This window comes from Pinus tabuliformis, chromosome 2_1, assembly GCF_031772625.1.
Source record: "Pinus tabuliformis cultivar Carrire ecotype Pingquan chromosome 2_1, CPIR1, whole genome shotgun sequence".
Classification (NCBI taxonomy): Eukaryota; Viridiplantae; Streptophyta; class Pinopsida; order Pinales; family Pinaceae; genus Pinus; species Pinus tabuliformis.
Window position 1 is genome coordinate 738,530,480 of NC_142299.1, and position 15,967 is coordinate 738,546,446.

Sequence of the window (15,967 nt, forward strand, 5' to 3'; positions counted from 1 at the left end):
CTCTCAATCCCTCCATCAGGGTCACCAAATTCCCACAGAGGGTCGAATTTCCTTGGCATGTTTGACTTTGAACTTTGAACTTGAAGTTGAATGGTGATTTGGTGAACCTATGGCAAAATAAGGATTACAATTTACAAGTTACAAACTTACAATTTACATTGTACAAAAACTAAAAAAAAATTACATACATGAGTAACATAAGTTATAACAAAAGTAAAACACATGGAATTTTTGACAATTTAAGAAATTTTAACAAACAAAATGAAAAATCAAATGACAAAAACCCCATCAAGATTCAAATCAATTCAAAAATATTTGATAACCCATTGAATTCTTTTGATAAACAATGGGTTATCCAGATTCCAAACCCAACCAAAAACATAGAAAAAAACCAAAACAAAGTTACAAAACACAAAATGTTGGTGCCCATACCGGTTTGATGGAGAAAATTCGTCTCCTCCTTAGCTCTCACTCCGTTTTTCTCCTCCAATCAGCGGATTTAACTCCCAAACGACCAACAGGTCACTCCAAAACCCCGTCGCGCGTGCCGCTGTCTGCTGTGCAAATGAATAAAAAAATTGTGATTTTTGGTTATATAATGCGTTGTTGGCAAGGGCAGCGATTTTTTGAGGTCGAATCACGATTTTTATGAAAAAATCACGATTTTTTCATAAGAATCGCCCAAAAAAAATACATGTATTAATCAGTCGATAATATCGCTAATTTCAAAAACTCATGATTTTACGATATAATCGCTATTAGTGCAACACTGGATGGTACTAGCCCTCCCATGTCTCAAGGTGTGAGACAATCCTCCTTTGGGCCCTGGATTCAGCTGCCAACCCTCATGAACTGCTAAGCCGTTTGGGGCATGCCTGTCACCTGGAAAGAAATTCCTTCAACCTCTACTTGCTGTTCGTCGAAACCCTGGGCAAATGCTCGTGCTACCTCATCGTGAAAATCAATGCACCGCTTGAATAATTCCTCCCATCTGGCCTGTCGAAACTGTTATCGAATCTCCGGGTAGATCTCAAGAAGATCAGGCTCTTTCGGCTCATTTTTGTTCAACTTCCTACTTTTCCCCATTGCTTTTTGTAGCCTACTGAATACGCAGAACTGAGGATCGAGATTCGATCCTGGATCTTCGTTGAGTAACTCAACAAAACGAGTGTTTTCAACGATAAAAGATGGCAATAATTACAACTGAAACGAATAAATAACCATATGGGGAAAACTTATTAAAGACCGTGTTCTGGCATGTGTACTATGATAATTGACTGACAGAAAAAATCAGAGATTTAACCCTTTGATCATTACAATTAACCCACATACCTCTTCGATGGCAGAAAGGATCCTTTCAACACGTGCTTTTCTCTTTTTGGATTTAACAGAGCGTGATCGTGCAATAATCACCTTTTTTGCTGACGCGGAACATGTCAATGCATTTCAAAACAGAGATTCAAATTTTGTCGTTTTGGCGCTGATACCTTGGTTACCTGCAAAAATTCATTTGTCTGTAGTTGAAAACACCTGATAACACTGACACTCACGTTGTCAGCGTATTCCTTTAATTTTTTTTCGAAATCACAATAGTGCTGATACTCCCATTATCAACATTGTTTCCTGTTAATTACAAATATTTCGTTGATACTGCAATTGTCAGTATTTAAAAAATTTAAATCTTAAACAAAATGTGATAACAGAATGGAAGCCCTTCATCAAGGGGATTGTTGCCAGATTGGAATAGGTTGTGGGATGACTTCATTCAGAAGGATTTGCAAGATGTCCGATGAAGAAGAAGCAGGGAGTTGATGAGAAGAAGAAGGGGAAGCAAGTTGTTGAGATTGCCACTTCCGCCGAGATAGATGATCTCACCAGGAGATTAGAGAAGGACTTTGCCTTGATCTCTCATTTCTCGCAAGGTACCATCGATGAGGCTGCATGGTATGTGGATAGTGGAGCGTCAAAGCATATGGCAGGGTCACAGCAGGTATTTGAGACTCTAGATGAGTGGGACTCAAAGTTGCATATGGTGTTGGGCGACAAGAGTGAGAAGGAGATCCGAGGATCGAGAGTTGTGCCATTCAGGATGGAGTCAGGACAAGTGATGCGAGCCCAGGATGTACTGTTTGTGCTGGGACTCAGATATAGCGTGATATTTGTCTCAGTGATTGAGCAGAAAGGGGTTTGAGGTCTTGTTCTAGAGTGGGAAGGAAAGACTCAGGCCCAAAGGATCTAGCTCCGCAGGTGTCATGATTGAAGCTAGGGAGCATGGTTTATACAGGCTAATGGGCAAGCCTATGGATCACGAGAAGAAGGAGGAGGACCAGGTGTAGGTTCTAGAGAAGCAGTAGTAGATGCAAGCTTCATAGGGGCATGTACAATTTCCAAAGATGAATATCCAGGTTTTAGAGACTCAAAGGGAGTCAAGTTCTAGAGGGAGTTTGTAGGTTCAGAGGGAGACTTTGCAACCCAAGAATAACGCGTGGTCAATGGGAAGCAAGGGTGCTTCTACATTTGGCGAGAAGGAATCATGGAGAGAGTGGAGGACATTCCAGGAAAAGAAGATGAAGCAGGAGGCTCCAGTGACAACAACACTTCCAAGAGGAGCGTAGTCCATGCTACAGGGATTGCTGTAGTTGTGGGCACCAAGAGTTGGGGAATATTGCGAGCAGTGATGAAGATGCTGAGCTACTTCCTAGTCTTGGAAGTACCTCCCTCGCTAAGAGGGAGTGTTGATTTTTGGTAGCTTGGGAGGTACTCCAAGCCCTAGGGTTCGGGGTTTGGAGGTTGGAGCACCACAAAAGGGCTTTGTGGGCTTGGAACCCAAGGTGTGGGCTTTGCACCCAAGCTGGTGGGTGTGAAACCACGAGGAGTTTTGGACATGTGATGATTTTAGATGATAGAGGATCACGAGAGCAACTGAGAGAATCGAAAATCACTCAAATCCGAGGTCTAGAATTTGAGATATGAATTTTTTATTGTAGTTGTGGGTTAATGTGGCACATAAAGGAGGTCGACTTGATTTATTAGAGTGCCACAAGTTATGTTGTTGATACCACATGAGTTAGGATAAACAGGGGTGACATTGGAGGTCATTCCTCACCATTCAAGTGCATCAAAATACATTAATACATCTTTAAAATTGGTCACAGGAAAAGGAGGACTGTTTTGGGCATGTTTTCCCTTCATTGTAGGTCTGAGTTGATTGCAAGAGGAGGTCGCAGTGGTGGAGAGCATTTTTGGGTTGCTTGTGACATGTTTTAGGGTTGCTTTCTTGTGATTAAGGGCAGTGGCTGCTGCAACAAGGTGACCGAGGCCTATTCTGGTGCAAAAAAAATGCTAGTTGGTGAGTTTTGGGGCTAGAAATAAGCCCTAGGGACAACAAGTTGGAGCAGCAAGCCTAAGAAGGAAGGTCGCAACTGTAGGAGGCTTTAGGAGCTGATTGGAAGGGCTTAACAAGGGTTGTTAAGAAGCCCTAGCCAGACAGCCAAAGTGACAGCAGTATACAACAATCCAAAGAGGTATGTATTTGATGTTGTGAGGTTATTTTTGATCCTAGGGTTGGAGTCCTAGTGTGGACAATTTGTATTGGGCATCTTGTGGTTGGTGGAGGGAAACAAGTAGGTGTCCAAAGTAGCCCTAGAGTAGTTGACAAGAAGGACTTTGGACAACTGTGAGTTGGGTGAAGTGTTGGTAGCCTAAGTAGCTCCTTGATGGATTAAGGAGGCTACTAGAGGAGGCAGATTGGAGCTCAAGGTTTGGCCAGCCAGAGGAGCATATTTGACAGCTTGTGTTCATCATTGGAGAAGCAACATTTGATGGTGATAGGTGGCAACCCTCCTGCCCTATGTTAGTCTTCATTAGAGTAGCATTGGAAGACTATAGTGGGAAGACAAGTCCCAAAAGAGCTGAGGTGCAACAATGGGCAGTTGTCCCTATGTGTTGATGATAGATGGGCTTATTATCAGCTAGAGGGCAGATTGTGGATAGCCGAGATTCACTGGCCAGATGGACTTGGAGCATTGATAGAGGCAAGTGCTGTAGATTGGGAGCGAAGGACCTACAAGTGTACAAGATATGACAAAGAAGCTGTGATTGTCGACTACATCAGCTAGACCGTCAGATTATCTTGTATTTTGTATTCTTGTACTTGTGGATATTTGAGGGCCATTATCCCTAGTACGGGAGCCCTAGACTGTTGTATTATTTAGTTGGATTAATATAACGAAGATTGGGTTATTGTACATACTCGTGTAAAAATTTGTGTATATTTTGTGCACTAGTAGATTTACTATTGTTTATATGGCGCTGTACAAAGTAGCTTCATTGTGATTCTTGGTTTGGTAGCGTTAGTGATTTAAGATTCTATCCTAGATACTAGGATCATGGAAAAACAACTCCCTTCTTCCTGTTGGGACACTTTGTAGTATAGTGCCTGAACTCATGGCAATGGAAGCACTTGATCTTACTTAGATCCTTCTTCTTCTTCTCGCTAGAGGATATGAGGGGGGTAGAGCTCAAGCTAGGTGTTTGCCTGCACACTAATTAATATACCAACCATATTTTTCATTTTAACTTTTCTTTTTCTTTCATTGTGGCCATCTCTTTCTTTTACCTTTCTTTTAGTTGCATCAACCTCGAGGGCAAAGTTTTTGCCCAGACTCAAGGATGAGTATATGAGGGTGCCAATGCCAATGAACCAATGACAACAAACCCAAAGATGGACATGAAAGTAGGGGAATGGTGAAGAGTGGTAAGTATGGAAAGGCTATGGACACACTATAATCCAAATTTCCCAAGTAGTGTCTCTCGTGTAACCCTAAGGCCTTAGAGGAGGTCCCACTAGACTAGGGTCAAGAACTAACCTCCTTGGTAAGGTGAGAGAACAAGTTTACAGTCAAGATTGGTCAATCATATGGATCACCTCTTAATCCTTGTCAAAATGTTCAAAACATTAAGTAAAAGCACATGATTGTAAAATGGTTAAAGTACTTGTCGAATGGTGACCCACCTTTCTTCAAGAGGAATGTTGGATGGTGAGATGTGTTTGACTAGTGCAAATGGCAGATGAATATGGCATATCATCATACTTTGAGCAATGTGGGGATATTGGCTGGCTAGTTGTCCAAAGCAAGAGAAAATTTTTCTCCTTTGGGGTTACCAACTTTTAGGTGGGTAATAGGGACATTCATAAGTTCCTTTATTTTATATGAAGCATTAAATGCTTGAGGAACTGTGTGATTGCTAATGAGGGGAGTAGAGCTCATGCTAGGCTTTTGCCCACATGCTAAACAAGTTCCAACCTTTTTTTGCATTTCACATTTTCTTTCCATTGTGGCTTTATTTGTTTTTATCATTCTTTCAGCTACAATAACCTCCAAGGCCATGTTTCTAGGCCTTGACTCAAGGATGTGGATATAGGGCATCAATCCTAATGACTAATGACGATTAACCCAAAGAATGGATATAAATAACATGGAAGGATGGAAAGTGGTAGGTATGGATTACAATGAACACACTAGATCAATCATTGTCCCCACGCTCCCTCATCATTGTCCCGGATGAGGGAGCGTGGGAGCATTTATACACAGAAAAAATAAAACAATTAGCAAACACTCAATACACATAAGAAATGAGAACCAAATGAGCCATTATTAATGGAACGGAGCAAGTGCAACAGTGTGGAAAATGCACTTGGGCTTGCCTCAAGGGCAAGCTTGATAGAACCCAGGTGTCAAACAATAATCTCAATGCTGGAAAGATCACTGCTCCTCTAATGCTTTGTGCTATCTCCCAGTAACTACATTGTTGGCTGGAAAGGAATTGCAAGAAACCCTGTCTTTGGTGCTCAGAAAATGATGAAACTTCAGCCCCACACTCCTTGGCCAAAACACAAGAGAACCTAGAAAGGGTTTTGCCTCAATCCAACCTCCCAAATTTGGCCTCCTCTATGGCCTACGCCCTCCAAACTGCTCCAAGAATATGGCCTACAAGGAATGGCCACGAAATCCTCCTCCAAGCTCAGAAAGGGAAGCAAACACCACTCCAAGTATTTCCTCCAATCTCGACGGCAAAGCTCAGCCTCAAAGACTGATACTCTACTCACCAATGATCTCCCAATGCTGCCTCTTGTTGGCTTAGGTAGTGCGAAAGTCACACTACAAGGAAATAAGCACAACCAGCTCCAAAACTCTCCCAACTGCCGACAATCCTCCCTAGCCTCCTCTCTAGAAAATCTCACACCTAAATTCCATTGCAAGACACTAACAACAAACTCGGTCTCCTCTTCACTGTGTCCTCCAGTAATATGCACCACCTGGAAGTGAATGCCACTGCTGGAAATCACAATGAGGTCCTCCTCCTGAAGAAATGTAGAAAACCTTCCTAGGGTGGCACTCGAAGTCCCCCGAAGAAAGGGTGAGCTCTCTGCCTGAAGAACTCGTGCTAAACAGCCAGTGACTCGGCTAAGCAGCTCGAGCAATCAAAGAGAAATTGATATACCAAAAAGATGAATGCAATGAGGAGAGCTGCCTTCCTTATATAGATTTTGTGGAGCACTTTTCCCTCCCATTTTACCTCCATTGTGGGCCCTCACTTAACCACCTCCATGCAAATCGAACTATGGAGTGTGTATTTCCCTTGTGTGGGTAGCCCCCATGTGTAATTTAACCACGACAAAAATAACTTTAACCTAGTATAATCTCCTAATAAAATCAAATGGGCCCCACTATCTCCAAAATTGGCCCCAAAATGCAATAATTAGTCTTGTTCCAAATTAATTTAGTAAGGGACATGATAGTCCTCCCCTCCCAAATGTTGGTTGTCCCCAAGCAACTTCAATGCTGGATGCACAAGTATGTGCTCACCCTCCCAAGTAGCATCCTCATCTGGCAAGCTCCTCCAGTGCACCAAAAATTGCTTGTCCTCAAGCAGTGCCTGAACAAGCGCCCTCTCTGACAGTGGATCCCCACTGTCATTGGAAACTTCACGAGGGTCCCAAATATGCCATTGGATTGTCCCTGATCACTATACTATCTTATAGAGGAGGAGTCCCTTGATACGAGGATCCCAATCCAACCTGATCAACGTGGAGCCCCGCTTGCTCCACTCACTATCTTGCCAGATAGGGGCATTAGAACCCCTTTGTCTACTGCCAATAAGTAGAGCATCCTAACGATGTAAAACTCTGCCCAAATCCTTATGAAGTTGCCCTACCAAATAGTCCACCCCATGCACTTTGATTGTGGGCCCTTGAAGATGCAACTCAATCCCCATGCAAATGAAACCTCTCATGCATGAGCTCCTCCTGAAATCCTGTTGTTGGCCATCCTGCCATGTTGATGAAGCCTCTTATGCCATCAGCGAATCACGGAAACCCGGTGGAAAATCTGGATGACCCTCTCTTGTAGAGACCAGCTCACCCCTATGGGTCGCTGAACCGCTAAGTAATGTGATGCTAGGCCTCCCTGCCCAACGTAGCAAGAAACTATCTTGTTGACCCCGTGACACCCTGGTCATCACTAATTGTCTAGCACGCTCGTACCATAACCTCCTCTCGCATAATTCTTGGCCACAATCTATGTGATGATTGAGGTTAGGCCCAACCTGCCAAAGCGCCTCAATAGTGCCAATGCCTATTGCCCCATGGCTAGCCTTAATCCTGAGCAACAATTTGCCTCACCCAGTGATGAGGGCTTTGGTGACTCCCCATATGTCTGCCTGTGAATGAATCAGTTTGCTTGTTATTTTGACCAAGCTCACTAAGGAGTGGAGTATCCCACCAATCCACTAGATCCCTGGATCCCATAACCATACTAGAGGTCCACAACCCCAAATCCTCTCTACCTGCTGCCGTGTTATGTTGCTAGCTGTTGGGACCCCTTTGAGCATCAGGAACCTCTGCCGCAAATATCCAGCTGTTCTGTACCTGCCAAATCACACAGTGAGATCTGATATCCCAGCTCCTAATGGTTTGCCCAGGTATGGCCGGAAGCCTAGGCATCATCCTGCCAACAAGGACTGTCGTCCTTCGCACCTCTTGTTCACCTAACGCCTTGAGCTGTCCAACTGAAAAAGCACCATGTAACTCCCTCTCGGTCACCTTCCCAAGTGTGAGCCTAGGGGTGGAACATTTGCTACCTTGACAATCAACCATGTCATACCTACGCTTGTATTCGTCAACTCGTGCACCTACCAAGTGTCTCAATCGGAGAGTCTCCTCTCGGCTCATGAGGTGTCTCATCCAACTGCCTAGGATGAGCCTCCCAAGCCCTGTTGCCTGAATGGAGAGTGTCTAGGGGCAACAAACAAACACTCTGCAACTGTAAACAACACCGGAGAAGGATGGGTATGATCAAGAGTCCGCTGAAATGCTTAAGAGTAATCCTACAGATGATCTCCTCTCTATCTCGGATCTACTGATAACCCCCTCGAAGCCCTGTCTCCACTAAACATGGTGTCCCCAGATGCTCGACAATGTCCTCATCGATCCTAGGTGGGCTGCATCTAATGGTACACATAGTGCCCCTGCCCATAAGTCTCTTGGGAGGCAACGCTCCAAGCGCCTGTCGCATCGCATCATCTGCCAATGCATACCACCTAGTATGGCTGCACTCCTCTACATGCCACTATATGCCGAAACCTATCCTGGTATACCATTGGATACTCCCGGCTACGACTATACCATCCTGTACCGTCCTGTGTCCCACCTGTGGCACTGCACCTGTCACTCCCCGCATGTACTCAATTTGATGTGAGGCACTCTCACTCCACAACACAGTCGAACATACTATGACACACCCCCATGCGTCTCCATGCCCATTTGCAGACCACTGCTCCACACTAGATGCTCCTACCCATCCCTGGATGTGATGGCCTAAAGCTGTGTCCATATGCGTCGGCCTACACCTGACCTATATCATCACCTCCACCACCATATTCTCTGATGAGTGGATCTCCCCTCCAAATCCTCCCCGAGAGACCCAAGAAGTGAATCTCCCTCAGTACCAATGACGATTCCACCACTGCTCTGCTCCTCCATGTCCTCCGTGCCCCACACAAATGTGAGGAATCCCCAACTCCATACAAGGCATTGTCTAGTGGCCTATTGGTGCCACCTCCTCCGACAAACTCTTGCGAGAGTATGATGATCGTCGTGTGATCCCATGCACAACTGTCATACCAAGACAACCCAAGGAGTCTGCCCACAAACTAGTTGGCTGTTGGTAGGCAAAAACTCCCCTAGCGAATGTGTGTGCTCAATTGCTAGGCCAACTACACCATCATGGTCGTAGTCAACCGTATATTCGGGGAATGATAGGTAGTCCCACAGGGATCCCAATGCCAGTCTGGGCTTCCGGTATCCCCAATGCATGAAATCTCCCGCTGAGCTTCATGTCGGTCCACTAGCATCTCCATAGCCCACTGCACCAAGTACCAACTCAAAATCTCTCGCCATCCAACCCCAAGAGAGGGATTGAATGTATGAACTCTCATACGTAGGACAAGCCCTCCATTTGGCGAATGCTGCAACCTGCACCGCTCATGTCGCCTCATCTCATCGGCCTGGTCAACACATAAAATATGTCTAAGTGGCTCTGCCTCTCTTTCTCCAATTTGCAGAGGCAAACCACTGACGCTACAAGCCCCCTCCATGTATGTCTGAAGAGGGCTGCTCTGATGCTCTAAAGTGCACTCTAGTGGTACCATTAGGGAATCTAACTGTTCCCCAACGCAAGTCAATTTGGCTGTTGACTCGGCAAAAACCACTCTCATGCCCTCTAGCTCCTCGTTTTGCTGTAGAATGGCCTCTCGTACTGTGGTGACCTTCTCTCTCAATGCTAGAAGGCCGACCTGGAACTGATGAAATTGCCATGGGTATCTATCACCTGCAGACTCAGTCACAACTTTGGATACCTCAACAACTATCAACATCTCATCCATGGGTGGCTCCTCCTCAACAGATGGCTCTATGTGTGTAGGCTCTATCCTCTCCACCAAGGTGTCAACTGGGGCTATCAAAGAGGTCTTGAATAATGGTGACTCCTGCGCCACACCGGGTAGATCGATGTGCTCTCAGCATCATGTTCAACCTCCTCCTCAGGCTCTTGATATCTATAGCCAGGTCTCCACCAGCAAAAGCGCCCCCGGGTTTCACCCTCTCACTGTCCCTGTCTTGTTTGCTCCTTTTCAGGAGATCTAGTGCCCAGATTCTGTCGGCTTTCCCCACATGGTGTAGGTGGTTGTACTCCCACGGCTTGTGCACCTCTAGTGTCTCTGCTGTAAGGACAAGGATGGATCTAGTTTGACACCTTCCTCAACTGAGCCAACCTCTCGTTGTTCCAACTGATTCCACCCCAGAATTCCTGCATACTAAATCTCCCTTGAGCCATGGGTGGTGTATGGTGTAACCCGTAACTGTGCATACATGCCCAAATCTCTCATGATCTTACTGGTTACCCACAACTGGGCCAAGATCATGCTCTAATACCACTGTAATGTTCCAAACTTAAACAAACAGGGATATGCAAAGGAAAATACGATTTATACACAAAAAAATAAAATGATCAGCGAACACTCAATAAACATCAGAAATGAGAACCAACTGAGCCATTTTATTAATGGAATGGAGCAAGTACAATAGGATGGAAAATGCACCTGGGCTTGCCTCAAGGGAAAGTTGACAGAACCCAAGTGTCAAACAATAATCTCAATGCTGGAAAGATCACTGCTCCTCTAATGCTCTGCGCTGTCTCCCAGTGACTACACTGTTGGCTAGAAAGGAACTGCAAGAACCCCCATCTTTGGTGCTCAAAAAATGATGAGAATTCAGCCCTATGCTCCTTGGCCAAAACCCGGGAAAACCCAGAAACGGTTTGGCTTGAATCCAACATCCCAAATTTGGCCTCCTCTATGGCCTACGCCCTCCAAACTGCTCCAAGAATATGACCTTTAAGGAATGGCCACGAAATCCTCCTCCAAGCTTAGAAAGGGAAGCAAACACCACTCCAAGTATTTCCTCTAACCTCTACGGCAAAGCTCAGCCTCTGGACTGATACTCTACCCACCAATGATCTCCTAGTGTTGTCTCTCACTGGCCTAGGTAGTGCGAAAGTCACACTGCAAAGCAATAAGCATAACCAGCTCCAAAACTCTCCCAACTGCCGACAATCCTCCCTAGCCTCCTCTCTAGAAAATCTCACACCCAAACTCCAATGCAAGGCACCACCAACAAACTCAGCCTCCTCTTCACTGTGTCCTCTAGTGATATGCACCACCTGGAAGTGAATGCCACTGCTGGAAATCACAATGAGGTCCTCCTCCTGAAGAAATGTAGAAAACCTTCCTAGGGTGGCCATCGAAGTCCCCCGAAGAAAGAGTGAGCTCCCCGCCTAAAGAACTTGTGCTAAATAGCCAGTGTCTCGGTTAAGCAGCTTGAGCAACCAAAGAGAAATTGATATACCAAAAAGATGAATGAAATGAGGAGAGCTGCCTTCCTTATATAGATTTCGTGGAACACTTTTCCCTCCAATTTTACCTCCATCGTGGGCCCTCACTTAACCACCTCCATGCAAATTGAACTATGGAGTGTGTATTTCCCTCGTGTGGGTAGCCTGCATGTGTAATTTAACCACAACAAAAATAACTTTTCCCTAGTATAATCTCCTAATAAAATCGAATGGTCTCCACTATCTCCAAAATTGGCCCCAAAATGCAATAATTAGTCTTGTTCCAAATTAATTTAGGAAGGGACATGACATCTCCATTGTCCTTCTGACTAGCCCTGTAGGAGCATTTTTCTCGTTGCTGATTTGAATTTCAATTTAAGCATCAACACAAGGAATACTACAACATAAACCTGCTCCCTGTGAATCATCTTACAAGGAAGAAACTTTATGTTTTCTCGAGAGAGGAGACTGAGGAACTTTTATAGTTGTAGAAACAATTCCAATACACCACAAGATAAGTGTCTCTGACTATCCACCATCGCAAGTATATAAGGACTGCCTTTTTAAATGTTAGGAAGGTTGCCAACAGCTTCAAGGAGATGTTAGTTTTTGAAATTTCTGTAATGTCCCTTCCTAAATTATTTTGTCATAGGTTTAAGCTCCCACAATTTTGAATAATTTTTGGTGACTTTGGAAGCCATCCAATTTTGACTTAAGGATTTAGGAGAGAAAGAGGCCGAATTATTTTGTTAGTGGAATGTGGGGGCCACCCACATGGGAAAAACGCACTTGGCCAAGTGTGGAATTTGAATGGCCTTGGAGGGGAAATCGAAAGGCTAGGAAGAGGGGTCCACGCAGGGAGGAAGGCCCACGAAATTATAAATAGGAGGAGCTCAACTACTCAAAGGGTCATTTGTCTATCAAACTCATTTTGTTGTTCGAGCTGCTTAGCCGGGTTACTAGCTATTTGGCATCGAGTTTTCCAAGCATGGAACATCAACCTTTCTTCGGGGGACTTCAAGTGCCACCCTAGGAAGGCAAATCGTACTACCTTGGAGGAGAGCTGGAGGAATTTCAGAGCACATCTTTCAGTCTTTGGCTCAGCTAGTGCATGTTTCTAGAGGACGCAGGATGGAACACACATGGATTGTTTTGGGGATCTTTCGAGCAGCATTTGCCGGGGGAATTTTGGTATTGGAGCTTCAGTGGAGGATCAACATTTTGGGGAGTTTCAGAGCAGGAAATTGCTGCTAGTGGGCAGTTCGATTTGCAGCTTCCTGGGCCTGCGCAGAGAGCTTTCACTGGGCACATGTGGGAGCTTGGGGAATGAGTTAGAGAGTTGGAGATTGCCGGGAGAAGTAAGGGAAACCTTGGAGGGGAGCATCTCAACCTTTGGGAGTGATTTGGAGGGCTTTTCCAGCGAGCTACAGGCAGGCTGTATTTCCCAGCACTTGGAGGAGGACGTGGTCTTTGGAGGCCGAATTTCAGGGGTCAGAACTAGGCCAAACCCTTTCTGGGTTTTGGTTGAGGAGCTTGAGGCTAATTTTGCAGAATTTTCTGAGCACCGGAGGTGGGGTTTCCAACAGTTCCTTTCCAGCAGACAGTGCAGATTTCTGGGTAGCACAGAGCATCTTTGGAGCAATAGTTGTGTAGCATTTGGGCTGTTGTTTGATCACCTGGGTTTTGTCATGCTTGCCATCTAGGCAAGCCCAGGTGCACTTCTTCCACACTATTGTACTTGCTCCAAGAGAATTAATAAAATGGCTCAGCTGGTTCTTACTTATGGTGTTCATATGGGTGTTTGTTGATTGTTTCAATTTTCTGGTGTTGAATTTGTTTTTGCTTTGCATATCACTGTTTTTCCTAGTTAGGAACATTACAATTTCTAATTTCAAAACCATGTAAAAGAAGTGTAGATAGGTTTCAAGATGCCTTTGTGTACTGTTTTGATGAATACAAACTTTCTTGGGCTTAGTATATTGCCTGTACTAGTTTAAATAGCATGATGAGTATTGGTTAACTCATCATGAATATTTTATTTGAGTAGAATTTATTAGTAACAAGACAACATTGAAAAAGGTTGTTGCGCCGAAAGGCGCATTCTACAACCTAATATGTAGGCGATGTGTAAGTATGTCAGTCTCCAATTAAAAAAAAAATGTTGGCCCAAAAAAAATAAATGAAAATAACTATATAGATAAAAAAAAAAATACGATAGAATTCAACACAAAGAATCAAAAATCCTATTCCAAAATCTTTTAACATTTATTTTAATTAGATATTTATAAAATGATTCTTTAAAAGGAAAAACCATATTGTATGGATATATTAAAATACTTTCACATCAAAGTTGTAATATTTGAAAATATTAATTTTGTTATCATACCATGTAAAAGAACATCTAATATTAATATCAAAAGATTAATATTAATACCAACTTAGATCTATTTTCACTGAGATTTAACAAGCACGAAAATGATCAAATCTCTTGAGATACAAACCTCTTTTACAATGAAAGGATATTTGATTTTTCTCAGAACTCTCTTGACTGGTGATAAATAAAATGATTCACTAGACTAAGCTAAAGCTAATTTCTCATAGCAAAATATACTCAGTTTTATCTATCTCTTTTATATTGTATCTTGCAAAGCAACCTGAGAATAACTTTTGTGAACCAATATGTTCATGATAAAGTACTTAAAATTAATAGATTCTTAGCTTATAGGACTCAGATATGTACCGTATCTTTTATCGCTAGGAAAAATTAATAGATTCTTAGCTTTCAGGACTCAGATATGTACCATATCTTTTATGGCTAAGAAAAAAAGTAAATTTATAGTGTAGGGTTTCTCGTAGAACTATTTTTAGCATTCTCGATTATCCTATGCATTTGTATGGCGCATCATATATTAGGCACCAATTTTGGAGAAAACTGTGACCCTTGCTCGAATGATAAGAAAGTTGTTTGGATTGTTAAGTGCCCAGGAATAACTTTATTGTGATAATTAAGATGCCTTTAGAGATGCTAAGGTGCATTAGAAGTTCACTTGATATTTTGAATTAAAGTAAACCAAGAATTTGCCTAACACGTGTTCTAATTACTATTAGGTACTAGTTATGTGGTACCCTTGTTGCTGCGAGGACTAAATCATAAAGGAAAATGTAATTTAAGTGCCTAAGAAATGACACGAAAGTGTTATTTTTTCGGTCAAATATTTTTTTTGGTTACAATTTTAGGGATTTTTATGGGCATTTCTAAGTTTAGCATAGATTATTGTGATGAGAGAGTTTTTAATAGAGGAGAGATGTGTAAGTGTAATATAAGAAAGTAAACATTTTTAAATATCCTTCATTTTATAAGACAAAAGATTTGTAAACATTTAAATAATAATAAAAAGTTAAAAGTAATTTAGAGTCTAGAATGGGTGTCCATAAAGAATTAAAAGTAATAAACATAATAAAATTCAATTTGTTATAAGTTAAGATCCATGTTACCTCATAAATTAAAATAGGATTTTGTAACTATATTTAAATTTAATTAATAAGTACATAAAAACTTTAATACTTACAATAAACTTACAATATAATAATATTTTTAACCATGGATATTCACTCCCAATTTATCATAGATATTATTAACTTGTAAATAGGCTTTGTTACAATACCATGGGCCAATACAATGGCTCATCAATACTACATGCCTAAAAACATCTTTCATTTTGCAATCAAAATATTTTATTTGAACTTAATTTTATAACATTTTTTTAATTAAATCTAAAAGCAAAAAACGTTTAATTACTTTCAAGATATATCTAAACCCCTTATCACATTAAAATATATAAGATATAAATAGTAGCTATAAATTAAGATCCATTTTACCATATAAATTAAAATAATAATTTTGTAACCATATTTAAATTTCATTAATAAGCACATAAAAACTTAATACTTACAATATAACAAGATTTTTAACCATGGATATTCACCCCCACTTTACCATGGATATTATTAAGTTGTGAATAGGCTTTGTTACAATACCATGGCTTATCAATACCACATGCTTGAAAATCATCTCATTTATAAATCAAAATATTTTATAAGTATATATATATATATAATTTAATATTATTATATTTTTGGGTTGAACTCTTTCAAGCCTAATATGGGAGAGATATTATAATATTATGTTATGTTATGTTATCTAAATATTTTGACTCAATGAAATTACATAAAAATAAAAATTAAATAAAAAAATAAAATTAGTAATTATAAGTATTAATTATTAATAATTAAACCAGCTTCATTCCATTGAATTCCAGATCTAGCAAGTTCAGAGAGGGATCAAATCTATTGAGGTGCAAACTTTTTATTAAATTTTGCACTCAAAAAAAATTGCACCTCAAGAGATTTGATCCCTTTCAATGTTTGATAAATCTATATATAGATCTACGCTGATATATAAAAATACAAGAAAAAATTCTCCAAAAATATTAAAAAATCATTTTTCATGTCTTCTG

The 15,967-nt window shown here is 41.8% G+C and overlaps 1 protein-coding gene across 1 annotated transcript in view; it reads left to right on the top strand.

Annotated features, from left to right (window-relative positions):
• LOC149202700 (isoaspartyl peptidase/L-asparaginase 1-like) overlaps positions 1–15,967 on the top strand; it is a 99,593-nt gene that overhangs the window by 47,981 nt on the left and 35,645 nt on the right. The window lies entirely within an intron of this gene.